General features: G+C 45.8%; 1 long non-coding RNA gene across 1 annotated transcript; it reads right to left on the bottom strand.

Annotated features, from left to right (window-relative positions):
- Positions 1-415: 415 nt before the first annotated feature.
- LOC136130009 (uncharacterized) lies at positions 416-1,825 on the bottom strand. The gene is made up of 2 exons (XR_010656270.1): positions 1,677-1,825; positions 416-1,059 (listed from the first exon to the last, which is right to left on the bottom strand). It is a non-coding gene; the product is annotated as an uncharacterized lncRNA (long non-coding RNA).
- Positions 1,826-19,035: the final 17,210 nt, after the last annotated feature.

Here is a 19,035-nt window from a genome sequence, read left to right as displayed (position 1 = left end):
GCACGGGGAGAGGGTGCAGGCAGCAAACAGACTGTTTTGAACTAGGAATTAGATTCACATGGCGTAAGATACAAAAAAGTCATGGGGCCAAAAGGCAGAAGAGGTAACATGAGGGGGTGGGAGCAACCTCTGGGCCAGTTTCCTTTCCTAATAAGTAAAATAAAACTAGGCCCCAAAGTGAGGTCAAGCTTTTCTCCTTGGGACCAAGAGAATGGACAGATGCTCCTGAATTTGAAGAGCACCAGCCTGCGTGAAGTCAGGAAGGAACCACGCAGGCAGAGAGCAGTCAGGCCGCAGGTCTGGAAGCGGAGGAGTTTCAACTCCCCCTCCGGGAATTGCAGCTCACCCTGGCTGCTCTTACTCCAAAAACTTAGGAAAGGAAAAAAAGTAGGAAAGAATTAAGATGCCACACCTGGCAGTTTTAACTTACAAAAAAAGTATTTATTAATCTAATTTTCCTTCTCTTGCCATAATCCAGAAGCATGACGCTGACGGCCTGACATATCAGTGTGAAGTTGTCGAAAGCCCCACCAGTCACTGATTCCACAATTCCATGACTGGCCTTTGTTAGGCAACAGGACTGAAGTCCATACAGGAAGCCCACCAACCCCAGGGTCTCCCACACCTGCCATGGCTCACTGGGTGGGTTGTGGAGCGTGAGAATCAACAGCACCGAGCAGACAGACCGAGAAGGCTTCGGGCAGAACACTGCTGCGGTGTACTTCCCCTGACAGAAGCCGGAGCTGTCCACCCGCAAGGCTGCTCGGTCACAGGCCTGGTTCCCTGGGAAGCATCTCTCTTTGGCCGAGGGTCAGAAGGCTGCGCACCCAGATCGCCCTGAGACGCAGTCCCCACACGCCAACCCGAGCCTGAGCCGCCATCGCTGTCTTTCCAGCGGGTCCGCCCAGCCCGCTGATGCTACTGCTGCTTGTGTGGAAGAGCCTTCCTGGGTGGTGGGAGCTCCCTGTGGATCAGGGTGAGTCCGCAGAGGATGAGGAAGACTCCTCCCCACCACAAGACCTCCTGGCACTCTCCATACAACACAAAACCCAGGAAGGCCTGCAGGACAGAGAGAGCTGTGAGGCTGGGCAGGCACGTACCCACAGGATGCGACCACGGTGGGTGGGCACCACCTGACTCTCCTGTGGCTGAGTGCCCTCCTAGGGTGGGAGGGAAGGTCTGGAGCTGGAAGTCTTGGGCCTGAAACCCATCTGTTACCTTCAGCATATCTCACCTGGAGAAGTGGGGAGGGTACCTCCTCACAGCATCGGACCCAGCAAAGTGCACAAGAAAGCCCAGCAGAGGCCGGCAGCCAGGCCCAGCACACAGCTGGTCCACCAAGTCCTCCCTGCCTGGACTGCAGGGCTGAATGGCTCAGCCCCACCTGGGAGAGAAGAACCTCGACCCTCCGCATCTCCTGCCTGAGTTCACAGACCCCTGAGGAGCAGCAAGCAAGTAGGCTTTTGACAGTTGGACTTCATCCCCATCTAACTTGAGAATTCCTCCAAGTTAGAGATTAAAGGAGCAGCCACCGGGAGTCAAGACACAGCCCAACCTCTGCTTCAGTTCCTGGCCCTTCTCCTATGTAGAAGCAGGGGTTGCCCAAGGACAACCCACCCAGAACCCTCCCAGAGCCCAGGTTTGGGACAGAGAAACTGTACGCTCAGGCTACTCACCGAGCTGAGGATATTTGAAAAAGTCACTGTGACAGATGCAATGGCTGAAGACATGGAGAAACTGAGGCCCCGGCTAAAGAACGTCCACATCAGAGAATTGGTGGTAGCCATCACAATAATGCCTAAGATGCAGAAGCCCACGTTCACCTGCAGGAGAAAGTGTCACTGCAGCCACGGCCAGCCCTGGGCAGCATGACCGGCAGACCCCCTCACAGCAGCCAGGGTCATGGCTACTGCTGGCAGCCGGGCCACCACAGCCTGGGGGTCCTCAGAGCTTTCCTGCACAGGGCTTCACTTAACCCTCAGCAGGGCGCACACCCATTTAACAGCTGAAACAACCTCTTAGAAGACAGCTATTTGGCCATCTTGCCAGCCATGTGACCTTGGGCCGAGGTCAAATGCGAATTCCTATCCAGTTATTTTCTATTGAACACCAGTCTCTTACTGCCCCCACAGTGACCAAGGCTTGAAGTTCAATCCCAGAGGGCCAAGTACTTATTACTCGATATGAGGGATGAGTAAATCAGGGGCAGAGTCCTCACTTCCCGGGAGCAGGTAAAGCATGTATAAGTCCTGTCTCCCCGCCATGCTGTGAAGGCTACATCCCACTCGGGCCGGTCCCATTGGGCATTCTTGAGCTTTTACTGTGTGCCAGGCCCTCTGCTAATTGTTTTAAGTACATTTGCATTTGTTCCTTAACTTCATTTTACAGATAAAAATCCTGAGGCATTAAGTAACTTGCCTAAAGTGCCACAGCTGGGGGGAGCCGCCAGGATTCAAGCCCAGGTAGTGTGGCTCCTTGCTCTGAACCAGGACACAGCCATTCCTGGGGAAACCACACCTGGGACTATTTGAATGGTGATCCCAAGCATCACTTGGAGAACTTGCAGATTTCTTTCTTTTTTAAAGAAGAGCCCTGAGAGAAGAGAGGACCTTCAAGAAGCCTCCTACACAAAGGATATGCAGACCGCTTGCTTGGTTTTGAGTTTTAAACCTGCCTGCAGACAGAGCTGCTTCCTCTGGGGGGATGGTGTCCATCTAAACCTAATACTCTCATTTCTCGTTAACAGTTTCCCAGCAACTGAATATATAGTGTCTCGAGGAAGGAGTCTCTCTGCATGATTTACACAGAAGCACTGTATGTGCCAGTGCCAGCCTGCTTACGTAAAGGCTTATGAAGGTCCACTGCACAACTGAGAAGACAAGAAAAACCTCATGGCTCACAGTCACTCATCTTACTTTGGACCACTCACTCCAAGAATTACAGCCAGCAGGATACCAACCGCAAGCATGGCAGCTCCCACTGGGTTAGCCCTAAACAGGCTTACACCTAAAGAATCAGCCTGTCTACTGATTCTTAGGTCAGGGCCTAACCCTGGGCTGCAGATGCAATGAAACCTCTTTAACAAGCAGAAGCTGGCCTATGACTCGGGTGGAAGCGGCAAAGACGTACACCTTAGCAGACATGGGAAGGTAGTTCAGGAGTTCTCAGCATTGGGGGGAAATGTCCAGAACATTTCTCTCAGTCAAAATGAGAGACAGAGGGGCTTCCCTGGGGGTGCAGTGGTGGAGAGTCCGCCTGCCAATGCAGGGGACACGGGTTCGTGCCCCAGTCCCGGAAGATCCCACATGCCGCGGAGCGGCTGGTCCCGTGAGCCACGGCCGCTGGGCCTGCGCGTCCGCGGCCTGTGCTCCGCAACGGGAGAGGCCACAGCAGTGAGAGGCCCGCGTACCACAAAAAAAAAAAAAAAAGAGAGATAGAGAAGACATTCCTGGTGGTCCAGTGGCTAAAACTCTCCCAATGCAGGGGGCCTGGGTTCAATCCCTGGTCCCGGGAACTAGCTCCCACGTGCCCCAACTAAAAAGATCCCACGTGCCCCAGCTAAGACCCGGCATGGCCAAATAAATATATATATTTTTACAAAGGTAGAGAGTAGATGTAGGAGGTGTGCATCTTCCCGAAAAGCGAACTAACCCAATCGGAGAACAGACTTTAGGTGCCCCCAAATGCGGCGCCGCAACGCGTTGGCCCGGGGACGCGGAGGGAATCAGGCGGAGGCGTCGGTGCAGGAGGCTGCGCACACACTGCCCCTCTCGGCCTGTGACATCCCACCTTGGAGCCCGCTGCGCCAGCCACGGACCCTCGGAGGAGCACACTTCGCGCTGGACTGCGGCCTCACGTGACGCGACGCTCACGTGGGTGCGGTGGCCAATAGAGGCTCCCCGAGGGCCTAGAAGGGCGGGGCCGCCGGCAGAGTCCTAGGCCTCCTTCTCCCGGCGTTGGCTCCTTTCCGCGTTAGGTTTAGGCTTTCCCTGGCGCGGTCCTGGACCGATGTCCAAGGCTGACAGTGGCTGTGGTACTGTGGTTGCTGATGTAGACTAACTCTTCGTGGCCTAGCAGTTTCAATCCTTGTCATTAGGTGTGGTCCAACATCGGGTCCCCTGGGAATCTGTTTAACTCCCAGGTCCCGCCCCACGCCCGTTGAAACAGAATCTACTTTTTAACAAGACCCCCCAGGAGATCGACATGCACCTCAGAGATACTTCGGCAGAGGGCGCCAAAGACCTGCAGACTCAGCAAGAACGTGGGCTAGGGTTAGGGCTTCTGACAATTCAAAAGGCCCTGATGGATATATGCTCATTGTAAGAAATTTAGAAAGTATATTAGAAAATTTCATCCATAATCACTCCACTCAGATAATTGGGATTAACATTACTTCCAATTTCCAATGTACTTAACTTTTAAAATGTTTTCGTTTAAGTAGTACGTTTCTTTGAAAATGAAGTGCTGTTCAAGTGTATAAAGGCTAATTACACTATCCAGGAAAGTCAGTTATTACCGTACTTTTCCTACAGGTATAGTTTTATATATAGCACACGTTAAAAAATAGTGCATATACCATGTATGGGACTATTTTTCTAAACATGATTTCATAGTGCACATACTGTCCAGCAGCATTGTTTTTTTTCCATTCAGTAAGTTTTCATGTTAGTCCTTACGTGCCATCCTCTCACAACGTGGCTTTGTGGCTCCAATAAAAGCATGGATAACCCTGATAACTCCTATTAAAATTTCAAACTGGCCAATTTTTGTAGTTGTGAAAAGCGAGGCTCTGAGAGGCACTGTGCCACTTTGCAAAGAGCTGTGTGAACCCCAGCGCAAAGATGATCCCATCAGAAAGCTCTTACCTTACTTGGAACCGACAGGAAATTGAGTGGTGCTGTGCTGGATCAACTGTGCCTGCTTTATAAGTTTTCTTAGAACAAATGATGCCTCTATTAGCATTAGAGGTCGAGCATCTCAGAGCCGCCTCCTCCGTAAAGCAGACTCTGCTACTCCCCTACCTTTACACCACTCCTGTGGTTGTCTGTCTGCCTCCCTGCTAGCCTGTGAGCTCCTTGAGGGCAGGGACATGTTTCTTTCTTCTCTAGGTCCCCAGTGCCCAGCACAGGGCCTTGTCCTGGTGATGATGGCTGAATTGATACCATCCTTGGACACCCAGCTAGGAAGTAATTTCTGCCTCCTGGACAAAAGCTCCCATGGGCACACGTATCACCTGCTAGCAATCTTGTTAAAATGAAGATCCTGACTCAGGTCTGGAGCTGGATTAAGATTCTGCATTTCTAACAGGCTCCCAGATGGTGCTAACGCTGCAGGCGGCAGGGGGAGTGGGGGGTGGACGGGGGACACACCACACTGAGTAGCGAGTCTGTGATTAATCGTTGCCCTTAGCACACTCACACGCCTTGCAACATACTTACCTCCCTAACTGGGCTCCATCAGGCAGATGTTATGCACGTCTTCTCTTTGTTCTGCCACAGTGCCCAATATTGTGACCGGCTCCTGTCCTTGCTATGAAAGTTTGAGTGAACAGACTATGATTTGATTATAAAAGATAAAATTTTAAAACTTACTAACAGCACCATGGTGTTAACTAGAGCACCCTTAACTGGGAGTGTGAAGGGGAAGGAATACCTCATCCCACATTTATTTGATGGTATTTTTAAATTAATTTTATTTTTGGCTGTATTGGGTCTTCGTTGCTGCACGCAGGCTTTCTCTAGTTGCGGCAAGTGGGGGCTACTCTTCGTTGTGGTGCACAGGCTTTTCGTTGTGGTGGCTTCTCTTGTTGCAGAACATGGGCTCTAGGCGCCCCGGCTTCAGTAGTTGCGGCTCACAGGCTCTAGAGCACAGGCTCAGTAGTTGTGGCGCACGGGCTTGGTTGCTCTGCAATATGTGGGCTCTTCCTGGACCAGGGCTCGAACCCGTGTCCCCTGCATTGGCAGGCGGATTCTTAACCACTGCACCACCAGGGAAGTCCCCACATTTATTTAAAAAGCAATGAAAACAGACATCAAAGATGGCTTATGGACAATAGATGACCTATCGAGTTCTGGGAGACCCATTCAAACTCTGCCTCAAATTTAGGGCCTAAAGTCACAAATTTAAGAGGCCTTAGGGGCCAAGGAGGGAATTTAAATGTGTGAAGTTCCCCACCCCCCTCCCATGAGACAGGAGGGATGGGTGTGGCCTGTGATGACCTAGGGAGTGAATGTTTGTCTTGTCTCTTTTATGCCCTCTCTCCAACAGTACCTCGGTCTCTTCCTCCCTTCACTTTGATGGCAAAATATTAGCTCTCTGCACAGACACTGAATAGAAATACAGAGGCAGAGTTGTGGAGGAAAAAGAGAGAGTAGCTTTGTTCTTTGCCAAGCAGAGCAGGCTGACGCCTCAAGAACTGTGCCCTCCTCCCTGGGGAATCAGGAAATGTCTTCTAGGTGGGGCTTGCAGTCTGGGGTAGGTGATAAGGATCAAAGTAGTGAAGGTCTTGCATTCTTCTCTCTGCTTTAATTTCTGTTCATCTCTGGGTTATTGGCCCAGGACCTTCTTGCTGAAATGCAGAACACTCCAAGGGGTTATTTGTTACAAAGGGAGTGTAGGGGGTGTATATACCAGGGGCAGGATGTAATTCACAGAGTCAGCCTTAGAGGTTAGCTTTGTGAAGGACAAAGCTAATTACAGACACTACAGATCAGTAACAGTTAAAATAAAACTAGGATTGATTAACTCTTTCAGGCCAGTTTATGCTGCTTCTCTAGCCTGTTCATTGTTCCTTTATTTTCCTTGTTTGTCAGAAAATAAAAACCTCACTTCAACAAGACAAGGACACAGGGGCTTCTTTACGCTTCCAACTTGTGTCCGTTCTTTGCCCAGTTAAACAAATGAGCACATACGTACTCAGGATCAGGACTGTTCCAGGCAGCAGAATTGCCAGGATGACTAAGATCCCTGCACTCCTTGGGTTCTGGCTTTTTGCAAAACTTTCAGTTCTAGCTCCCTGTCCTTAGCTGGCCTAAAGCTTTATCTCCTTTTCCTTGCTGTGAGTGACGTTATGGGTTGAATTGTGCCCCCTAAAAAGATATTGAAGTCTTAATCCCCAGTACTTGTGAATGTGACCTTATATGGAAACGGAGTCATTGCAAATGTAGTCAAATTAAGATGAGATCATTAGGGTGGGCCCTAATCTGACTAGTGTTCTTAGAAAAGACAGACGGGAGAATGCCATGTGACCACGGAAACAGAGATTGGAGTGATGCATCTAAAAACCAAGGAGGGCTTCCCTGGTGGCGCAGTAGTTGAGAGTCCGCCTGCCAATGCAGGGTACATGGGTTCGTGCCCCGGTCCAGGAAGATCCCACATGCCGTGGAGCGGCTGGGCCCGTGAGCCCTGGCCGCTGAGCCTGTGCGTCCAGAGCCTGTGCTCCGCAACGGGAGGGGCCACAACAGTGAGAGGCCCGCGTACCGCAAAAAAAAAAAAAAAAAAATGCAGTCAGGGGAGAGAGGAGGCCAAAGGGCACAGAAGATTTTTTTGTTTATGTATATATTTTTTAAAATTTATTTTTTATTTTTGGCTGTGTTGGGTCTTCATTGCTGGTTTCTCTAGTTGTGGCTTTCTCTAGTTGTGGCGAGCAGCGGCTACTCTTTGTTGTGGTGGCTTCTCTTTGTTGAGAGCACAGCCTCTAGGCAGACAGGCTTCAGTAGTGGTGGTACACAGGCTCATAGTTGTGGCTCATGGACTCAAATGCAGGCTCAGTAGTTGTGGTGTGCGGGCTTAGTTGCTCCGCGGCACGTGGGATCTTCCCAGACCAGGGGTCAAACCTGTGTCCCCTGCATTGGCAGGTGGATTCTTAACCACTGTGCCACCAGGAAGTGCTATATTTTTTCTTGTCTTGCCATAAAATATGAATTTTATTTCACGAGGTGATAAGATCCAAGCCTCTTTATTACCAGCTTCACTGCACCACCTTCTCCTACCTCCAAGGCAGTCAGTGTCTCTTCTTTACTTTACACTGAATTTCAGTTTGTTCTTGATTTCTGGCTCTTAGGGATTTACTATTACTATTCCTTGAAAGTTCAACTATGCATTAATTTTCTAAAATAGTTTTTCTTCAGTATTATTGAGGTATAATTTACAAACCATAAAAGTAACTTAAAAAATTTTTTTTCATTTCCTGAATCAGTTCATTAAGAATTTGCCTTTTAAAAAATTTTTAATTTGGCTGCGTCGGGTCTTAGTTGCGGCACACGGGACCTTCATTGCGGCACGTGGGATCTTTCATTGTGGTGCTTGGGCTCTTCGTTGTGGCATGCAGGCTTCTCTCCAGTTGTGGCTCTTGGGGTCCAGAGCATGTGGGCTCAGTAGTTGCAGCACGTTGGCTTAGTTGCCCCTCGCCATGTGGGATCTATAGTTCCCAGACCAGGGATTGAACCCATGTCCCCTGCACTGGAAGACAGATTCTTAACCACTGGACCACCAGGGAAGTCCCAAAATTAACCCATTTTGAATGTAGTTTAATTTTTATTAAATTTATAGATTTGTGCAACCATCACCACAAAACACTTTTAAAACATTTCTGCGACATCAGAAAGTTCTCTTGTGGGAATTCCCTGGCGGTCCAGTGGATAGGACTCCACACTTTCACTGCTGAGGGCCTGGGTTCAATCCCTGGTCTGGGAACTAAGATCCCACAAGCTGTGTAGCACAGTAAAAAAAAGAAAAGTTTCCCTTGTGCCCATCCCCAAGCAATCAGTGATTTGCTTTCTATCATTTGGCCTTTTTTGAAAATTTCACATAAATGGAATCATAAAATATGTTGTCTTTTGGGTCTGGCTTCTTTCACTTAGCATGCTTTTTTCTCCTCCCCCCACCCCCACGGTTCCTGCATATTGTAGGAACATGTATCAGTTTGTCTCTTTTTTTATTGCTGACTACTATATGTAAAAAGTGTTCGGGGCTTCCCTGGTGGCGCAGTGGTTTGAGAGTCCGCCTGCCGATGCAGGGGACGCGGGTTCGTGCCCCGGTCCGGGAAGATCCCACATGCCGCGGAGCCGCTGGGCCCGTGAGCCATGGCCGCTGAGCCTGTGCGTCCGGAGCCTGTGCTCAGCAACGGGAGGGGCCGCAACGGTGAGAGGCCCGCGTACCGCAAAAAAAAAAAAAAAAAAAAAAAAGTGTTCGATGTCATTAGTCGTTAGGAAAATATAAGTGATATGCCACTTCATACCCTCCAAGATGACTACAGGAAAACCTGACGGTAACAGGTGTTGGTGAAGATATGGAAACATATCTTCTGGAACTGGAACACACTGCTGTTGTGAACATAACATAGTGCAGCCAAATGGTCTGTTTGGAAAAGTTAGACAATATGTTAAAAAGAAGATGAACACATGTTCACCAGATGACCCAGCAATTCTTTTTAACATCTTTATTTGATTATAATTGCTTTACAATGGTGTGTTAGTTTCTGCTTTATAACAAAGTGAATCAGCTATACATATACATATATCCCCATATCTCCTCCCTCTTGTGTCTCCCTCCCACCCCCCCCCCCCCCACCCCTCTAGGTGGTCACAAAGCACCCAGCTGATCTCCCTGTGCTATGCAGCTGCTTCCTACTAGCTATCTATTTTACATTTGGTAGTGTATATATGTCTATGCCACTCCCTCACTTTGTTCCAGCTTACCCTGCCCCCTCCCCATGTCCTCAAGTCCATTCTCTTCAGCTGTGTCTTTACTCCTGTCCTGCCCCTAGGTTGTTCAAAACGTTTTTTTTTTTTTTAAGATTCCATATATATGTATTAGCATACGGTATTTGTTTTTCTCTTTCTGACTTCACTCTGTATGACAGACCATAGGTCCATCCACCTCACTACAAATAATTCAATTTTGTTTCTTTTTACGGCTAATATTCCATTGTATATATGTACCACATCTTCTTTATCCATTCATCTGTTGATGGACACTTAGGTTGCGTTCATGTCCTGGCTATTGTAAATAGAGCTGCAATGAACATTGTGGTACATGACTCTTTCTGAATTATGGTTTTCTCAGGGTATATGCCCAGTAGTGGGATTGCTGGGTCATATGGTAGTTCTATTTGTAGTGTTTTAAGGAACCTCCATACTGTTCTCCATAGTGGCTGTATCAATTTACATCCCCACCAGTAGTGCAAGAGGGTTCCCTTGTCTCCACACCCTCTCCAGCATTTATTGTTTGTAGATTTTTTGATGATGGCTTTTTTTTTTTTTTTGATGATAGCCATTCTGACTGGTGTGAGGTGATACCTCATTGTAGTTTTGATTTGCATTTCCCTAACGGTTAGTGATGTTGAGCATCCTTTCATATGTTTGTTGGCAATCTGTATATCTTCTTTGGAGAAATGTCTATTTAGATCTTCTGCCCATTTTTGGATTGGGTTGTTTTTTTGATATTGAGCTGTTTGTAAATTTTGGAGATTAATCCTTTGTCAGTTGCTTCATTTGCAGATATTTTCTCCCATTCCGAGTGTTGTCTTTTGTCTTGTTTATATTTTCCTTTGCTGTGCAAAACCTTTTAAGTTTCATTAGGTCCCATTTGTTTATTTTTGTTTTTATTTCCATTTCTCTAGGAGGTGTGTCAAAAAGGGCCATGCTGTGATGTATTTCATAGAATGTTCTACCTATGTTTTCCTCTAAGAGTTTTACAGTGTCTGGCCTTACATTTATGTCTTGAATACATTTTGAGTTTATTTTTGTGTATGGTGTTAGGGAGTGTTCTAATTTCATTCTTTTGCATGTAGCTGTCCAGTTTCCCCAGCACCACTTACCGAAGAGACTGTCTTTTCTCCATTGTATATTCTTGCCTTTTTTTTTTTGCAGTACACGGGCCTCTCACGGTTGTGGCCCCTCCCATTGCGGAGCACAGGCTCCGGACACGCAGGCACAGCAGCCATGGCTCACGGGCCCAGCCACTCTGCAGTATGTGGATCCTCCTGGACCGGGGCACGAACCCATGTCCCCTGCATCAGCAGGCGGACTCCCAACCACTGCACCACCAGGGAAGCCCCTATCCTTGCCTTCTTAATCAAAAATGAGGTGACCATATGTGCGTGGGCTTACCTAGGGGCTTTCTATCCTGTTCCATTGATCTACATTTCTGTTTCTGTGCCAGTACCATACTGTCTTGATTACTGTAGCTTTGTAGTATAGTCTGAAGTCTGGGAGCCTGATTCCTCCAGCTCCGTTTTTTTCCTCAAGATTGCTTTGGCTTTTGGGGGTCTTTTGTGTTTCCATATAAATTGTGAAATTTTTCGTTCTAGTTCTGGAAAAATGCCATTGGTAGTTTGATAGGGATTTCACTGAATCCGTAGATTGCTTTGGGTACTATAGTCATTTTCACAATGTTGATTCTTCCAATCCAAGATCATGGTATATCTCTCCATCTATTTGTATCATCTTTAATTTCTTTCTTCAGTGTCTTATAATTTTCTGCATAGAGGTCTTTTATCTCCTTAGGTAGGTTGATTCCTAGATATTTTATTTTTGTTGCAATAGTGAATGGGAGTGTTTCCTTAATTTCTCTTTCAGATTTTTTTTACCATTAGTGTATAGGAATCCAAGAGATTTCTGTGCATTAATTTTGTATCTTGCTACTTTACCAAATTCATTGATTAGTTCTAGTAGTTTTCTGGTAGCATCTTTAGGATTCTCTATGTATAGTATCATGTCATCTGCAAACAGTGACAGCTTTACTTCTTTTCCGATTTGGATGCTTTGTATTCCTTTTTCTTGTCTGATTTCTGTGGCTAAAACTTCCAAAACTATGTTGAATAAGAGTGGTGAGAGTGGGTAAACTTGTCTTGTTCCTGATCTTAGTGGAATTGCTTTTAGTTTTTCACCATTGAGGACGATGTTGGCTGTTGGTTTGTCATATATGGCCTTTATTATGTTGAGGAAAGTTCCCTCTATGCCTACTTTCTGCAGGGTTTGTATCATAAATGGGTGTTGAATTTTGTCAAAAGCTTTTCCTGCATCTATTGAGATGATCATATGGTTTTTCTCCTTCAGTTTGTTAATATGGTGTATCACGTTGATTGATTTGCATATATTGAAGAATCCTTGCATTCCTGGGATAAACCCCACTTGATCATGGTGTATGATCCTTTTAATGTGCTGTTGGATTCTGTTTGCTAGTATTTTGTTGAGGATTTTTGCATCTGTGTTCATCAGTGATCCTTTTAATGTGCTGTTGGATTCTGTTTGCTAGTATTTTGTTGAGGATTTTTGCATCTATGTTCATCAGTGATATTGGCCTGTAGTTTTCTTTCTTTGTGACATCTTTGTCTGGTTTTGGTATCAGGGTGCTGGTGGCCTCGTAGAATGAGTTTGGAGTGTTCCTCCCTATGCCACATTTTGGAAGAGTGTGAGAAGGATAGGTGTTATCTCTTCTCTGAATGTTTAATAGAATTCCCCTGTGAAGCCGTCTGGTCCTGGGCTTTTGTTTGTTGGAAGATTTTTAATCACAGTCTCTATTTCAGTGCTTGTGATTGGTCTGTTTATATTTTCTATTTCTTCCTGGTTCAAGTCTCGGAAGGTTGCACTTTTCTCAGAATTTGTCCATTTCTTCCAGGTTGTCCATTTTATTGGCATATATTTGCTTGTAGTAATCTCTCAAGATCCTTTGTATTTCTGCAGTATCAGTTGTTACTGCTTTTTCATTTCTGATTCTAGACTTGAGTCTCCTTCCTTTTTTTCTTGATAAGTCTGGCTAATGGTTTATCAATTTTGTTTATCTTCTCAAAGAACCAGATTTTAGTTTTATTGATCTTTGCTATTGTTTCCTTCATTTCTTTTTCATTTATTTCTGATCTGATCTTTGATTTCTTTCCTTCTGCTAACTTTGGGGTTTTTTTGTTCTTCTTTCTCTAATTGCTTTAGGTGCAAGGTTAGGTTGTTTATTTGAGATGTTTCCTGTTTCTTAAGGTAGGATTGTATTGCTATAAACTTCCCTCTTAGAACTGCTTTTGCTGCATCCCATAGGTTTTGGGTCATCGTGTCTCCATTGCCATTTGTTTCTAGGTATTTTTAAATTTCCTCTTTGCTTTCTTCAGTGATCACTTCGTTATTAAGTAGTGTATTGTTTAGCCTCCATGTGTTTGTATTTTTTTACAAATCTTTTCCTGTAATTGATATCTAGTCTCATAGCGTTGTGGTCGGAAAAGATACTTGATATGATTTCAATTTTCTCAAATTTACCAAGGCTTGATTTGTGACCCAAGAGATGATCTTTCCTGGAGAATGTTCCATGAGCACTTGAGAAGAAAGTGTATTCTATATTTTCGGATGGAATGTCCTATAAATATCAATAAAGTCCATCTTGTTTAATGTATCATTTAAAGCTTGTGTTTCCTTATTTATTTTCTGTTTGGATGATCTATCCATTGGTGAAAGTGGGGTGTTAAAGCTCCCTACTATGATTGTGTTACTGTCGGTTTCTCCTTTTATGGCTGTTAGCATTTGCCTTATGTATTGAGGTGCTCCTATGTTGGGTGCATATATATTTATAATTGTTATATCTTCTTCTTGGATTGATCCCTTGATCATTATGTAGTGTCCCTCTTTGTCTCTTGTAATCGTCTTTATTTTAAAGTCTACTTTGTCTGATATAAGAATCGCTACTCCAGCTTTCTTTTGATTTCCGCTTGCATAGAATATCTTTTATCATCCCCTCTCTTTCAGTTTGTATGTGTCCCTAGGTCTGAATTGGGTCTCTTGTAGACAGTGTATATACAGGTCTTGTTTTTGTATCCATTCAGCCAGTCTATGTCTTTTGGTTGGATCATTTAATCCATTTGCATTTAAGGCAGTTATCGATAAGGATGTTCCTATTACCATTTTCTTAATTGTTTTGGGTGTTATTGTAGGTCTTTCCCTTCTCTTGTGTTTCCTGCCTAGAGAAGTTCCTTTAGCATTTGTTTTAAAGCTGGCTTCCTGGTGCTGAATTCTCTTAGCTTTTGCTTGTCTGTAAAGGTTTTAATTTCTCTGTCGAATCTGAATGAGATCCTTGCTGGGTAGACTAATCTTGGTTGTAGGTTTTTCCGTTTCATCACTTTAAATATGTCCTGCCACTCCCTTCTGGCCTGCAGAGTTTCTGCTGAAAGATCAGCTGTTAACCTTATGGGGATTCCTTTGTATGTTATTTGTTGTTTTTCCCTTGTTGCTTTTAATATTTTTTCTTTGTTTTTAATTTTTGATAGTTTAATATGTGTCTTGGTGTTTCTCCTTGGATTTATCCTGTATGGGACTCTCTGCCCTTCTTGGACTTGATTGACTATTTCCTTTTCCATATTAGGGAAGTTTTCAACTATAATCTCTTCAAATAGTTTCTCAGTCCCTTTCTTTTTCTCTTCTTCTTCTGAGACCCCTATAATTCGAATGTTGGTGTGTTTAATGTTGTCCCAGAGGTCTCTGAGACTGGCCTCAATTCTTTTCATTCTTTTTTCTTTACTCTGATCTGTGGTAGTTATTTCCACTATTTTATCCTCCAGGTCACTCATTCGTTCTTCTGCCTCAGTTATTCTGCTATTGATTCCTTCCAGAGAATTTTTAATTTCATTTATTGTGTTGTTCATCATTGTTTGTTTGCTCTTTAGTTCTTCTAGGTCTTTGTTAAACATTTCTTGTTATTTTCTCCATTCTATTTCTAAGACTTTAGATCATCTTTACTATCATTACTCTGAATTCTTTTTCAGGTAGACTGCCTATTTCCTCTTCATTTGTTTGGTCTGGTGGGTTTTTACCTTGCTCCTTCATGTGCTGTGTTTCTCTGTCGTCTCATTTTGCTTAACTTACTGTGTGTGGGGTCTCCTTTTCACAGGCTGTAGGTTTGTAGCTCCCGTTGTTTTTGGTGTCTGCCCCCAGTGGCTAAGGTTGGTTCAGTGGCTTGTGTAGGCTTCTGGTGGAAGGTACTGGTGCTTGTGTTCTGGTGGATGAGGCTGGATCTTGTCTTTCTGGTGGGCAGGACTGCCTCCGGTGGTGTGTTTTGGGGTGTCTGTGACCTTATGATCTTAGGAAGCCTCTCTGCTAATGGGTGGGGTTGTGTTCCTGTCTTGCTAGTTGCTTGGCACAGGGTGTCCAGCACTGTAGCTTGCTGGTCATTGAGTGGAGCTGGGTCTTAGGGTTGAGATGGAGATCTCTGGGAGAGCTTTTGCCATTTGATATCGTGTGGAGCCAGGAGGTCTCTGGTGGACTAATGTCCTGAACTCGGCTCTCCCATCTCAGAAGCATAGGCCTGACACCCGGCCAGAGCACCAAGACCCTGTCAGCTACACAGCTCAGAAGAAAAGGGAGAAAAAAATAAAGAAAGAAAGAAAGAAAAATAAGATAAGATAAAATAAAATAAATTTATTAAAATAAAAAAATTTAAAATTTTTTAAAAAGGAAAGGAAGAAAGAAGAGAGCAACCAAACCAAAAAACAAATCCACCAGTGATAACAAGCGCTAAAAACTATACTAAAAAAAAGAAACCAGACAGACAGAACCCTAGGACAAATGGTAAAAGCAAAGCTACAAAGACAAAATCACACAAGGAAGTATACACATACACCCTCACAAAAAGAGAAAAAGGAAAATATATATATATTCACGAAGCCCAGGCCTCATTCTATGCAGATAGCTGGGGACCTTGGTTTTAGGTTCATCTCGGATGTGCATTCTCTGAAGCCGAGTCCATTTCTCAGGAGAAAGAATGGTTGTGTGAGGGAACCGTTAACCGAAACTGCCCTCCTTGGCCAGGCACGATGCAAACCGCTTGCGTGAGTTGTCTCACAACACAAGGTCCCTTCCCGATAAGGAACATGGTGCTGCTGCCGAAAAGTAATGGGGAGAACTTGGGAGAGGCTGAAAGGACCCAGCAATTTTGAGGCAGGAGATAGATGGGCCCCAGGGTGAGCAGCTGGAGTTTGTGCCCTGTGGACAGATACTCCAAAACAGTAGGAGGGAGGAGAAGCTAAGCCCTGCCCAGATAAGAGACCACATTCTCAAAGTCAAGGAGACCATCCCAACTACACACACACACACACACACACACACACGCGCGCGCGCGCGCGCGTGCGCGTGCATGTGCAGAGAAAGGCTCCTTGAAGGTCAAAAAGGGTGGGGGCACCACCCTATAGTATGTGATATCAAGCTACCCATAGGCCTCTTCACTAGAATCCACCTTGGCTAAGAGATGCATGTGCACACATGGGAGTGAGGCAGGAGATAGTTGGGCTCCAGGCTGGGCATTTACAACTGGCCTCCTGTTTACATTTCCTGAGGAAGGAGGCAGGTGGGCTCTAGGCTAGGTATTTACAACCAGCCTCCTGTTTGCACTACGAGATAGAAATAACAACAGCAACAGGGTAAATAACGGGACTTTGTCTCCTGAGGACACTTTAAGATAACAGTCACAGCGGAGAAAGAAAGAGGCTAAACCCTGTCTGAGTAAAGGATCGAGAGGTCACATGTTCCCCATCCTTGGGGCAAGGGAGACACTGCACATGTGCAGAAAGGCTCCTTGGGGGTTAAAAAGGAGGGGGCACCACCCCATAATAGGTGATGCCAAGGTCTCTGGGCTGGAACCCATCTTGGAAAAAAGCTGTGCACACGTCAGGGAGAGTCCTAGGGGAGGTCAGGTGTGGAAAAAGAAACCAGATAATTGGCCAAAGGTAAACAAAGACCCGGAGGAACTGCCCTATATAAATGACTTAACTGCCTCTTTACTGTGCTCCTCCTCATTAGGGGGGACGCCCATACCCTTTCTCTCCGGGTGTGCATCTGTGCCTTGCTTGTCTTAACTAAACAGTTTCTCTGTGTGCTCTCCCACTTGTTGTGCTGTGTCTCTAATAATAAACTTTGTACCTGTTTTTGCAGTTTTTGCCTCCTTGAGAAATGCATTTTTCAATGGAGGCAAGGGCCAGGGGAATTTAGCTTCCAGCCTCTAGCCCCTGGTGGACTAACGGCTGGGATTCCTGGTTTTCATCCAGGCAACCCAGGTCCAGTTCCTGGGCAGAGAACTAAGATCTTGCTTCAGGCCACCGCCCGCTGCTGCCTCTCCAAGATGGCGAAGACACTGAGATATACCAAATACGGACTCAGAACCAGGCAAAGCAAGATGACTGGCCAAGGAAAACCAGAAGAAATGCCCCATAAAAGTGATTCAAACTACCATGAGGGCACGACTCTCTCTGAGCCCGCCCATGTGTCTATCCACATGTACTCTTTTTCCTCCTAATAAATGCTTTACTTGTTTCACTACTTTCTGACTCTATGTAGAAATTCATTTCTACACTGCTGACAGGCCAGGGCCTTGTGACTGGTCACTGGTCCCTGGTGGTCTAGTGGCTAGAATTCAGCGCTCTCACTGCTGCAGCCTGACTTCAATCTCTGGCTGGGGAACTGAAATCCTGCTTCAAGACGCTGCAGGCCGAGGCCACCTGATATCAATTTCATCCCTAGGTATCTACTCAAGAGATGTGAAACATTTTCGTAGCAAGAGTATTTAGAGCACTGTTATCCATAGTAGCCCAAAATTGCCAACAGTTCAAATTGTAACTGAGCAGGACCCTACAGGGCTTTCCTGGGACAGACCCTTCCTCCACTTCCTCTGCTTTAGCTCCTCTCTAAGCATCTAGATAATAGCATCTGACAGCACATTCTCTGAGTAGTTTTATAGATGCTAAAACCCCCACCGAATGGAAGAAGTTAATTACTTGATGACCTTGAATGCATAGCCCCCAGACCCACTGGCACCTAAGGACTGATAGTGTTAACCCCTGTGACACTTCTCTGTTACCTCACCATCAACCAGTCAGAGAACTGGGCACGAACTTATCACAAACCCTGAGATGCCTCTCCCACATCTTGCTTTTATTTTTTTTAAAGATTTATTTATTATTTATTTTTGGCTGCACAGGGTCCTAGTTGCAGCATGCAGGATCTTTTGTTGTGGCACGTGGGTTTCTCTCTAGTTGTGGCGTGCCGGTTTTTCTCTCTCTACTTGTGGCATGGAGGCTCCAGAGCACATGGGCTCTGTAGTTTTCAGCACGCAGGCTCTAGTTGAGGTGCGTGAGCTCAGTAGTTGTGGTGCACGGGCTTAGTTGCCCCGCGGCACATGGGATCTTAGTTCCCTGACCAGGGATCGAACCCAGGTCCCCTGCATTGTAAGGCGGATTCTTTACCACTGGACCACCAGGGAAGTACCATCTTCCTTTTAAAAATGGTTTGCTGGACTTCTCTGGTGGTGCAGTGGTTAAGAATCTGCCTGAAAATGCAGGGGACATGGGTTCGAGCCCTGGTCTGGGAAGATCCCACATGCTGCGGAGCAACTAAGCCCGTGTGCCACAACTACTGAGCCTGCGCTCTAGAGCCCACAAGCCACAACTACTGAGCCCATGAGCCACAATTACTGAAGCCCATGCACCTAGAGCCTGTGCTCCGTAACAAGAGAAGCCACCACGATGAGAAGCCCATGCACCACGATGAAGAGTAACCCCCGCTCGCCGCAACTAGAGAAAGCCTGCACGCAGCAACAAAGACCCAACACAGCCAAAAATAAATAAATACGTAAATAAATAAATTAATTTAAAAAATGCTTTGCTGAGGGACTTCCCTGACTGTCCAGTAGTTAGGACTTGGCTCTTTCACTGTGGTGGCCTGGGTCGGGGAACTAAGATCCCAGAAGACACACGGTACGGCCAAAACAAAACAAAAAAACCCCACAAACACGGTGTCAGTAGATTGGCTGCACGAGGGTGAATGGACCCAAGTTTGGTTTGGTAACACAATGCCCATCGAATAGTAAGTAAATAAAATGTGGCGTGTCCATACAACGGAACATTACTCTCAATAAGAAAGAATGAAGCGCTGATACACAGAAGTTCCTTGAGGACAGGGTTTCTGTTTGCCTTGTTCACTGATGACCAGTGCCTGGCATATAATAGTTGCTCAATAAGCATATGGTGAATGAACAATATAAATCACCTTATTAAACAATTTATTTTTA

The sequence above is a fragment of the Phocoena phocoena genome, chromosome 10 (genome assembly GCF_963924675.1).
Source record: "Phocoena phocoena chromosome 10, mPhoPho1.1, whole genome shotgun sequence".
Taxonomy (NCBI): Eukaryota; Metazoa; Chordata; class Mammalia; order Artiodactyla; family Phocoenidae; genus Phocoena; species Phocoena phocoena.
Note: the sequence above shows the minus strand (reverse complement) of the source record. Positions and strands in the feature narration are given on the sequence as shown.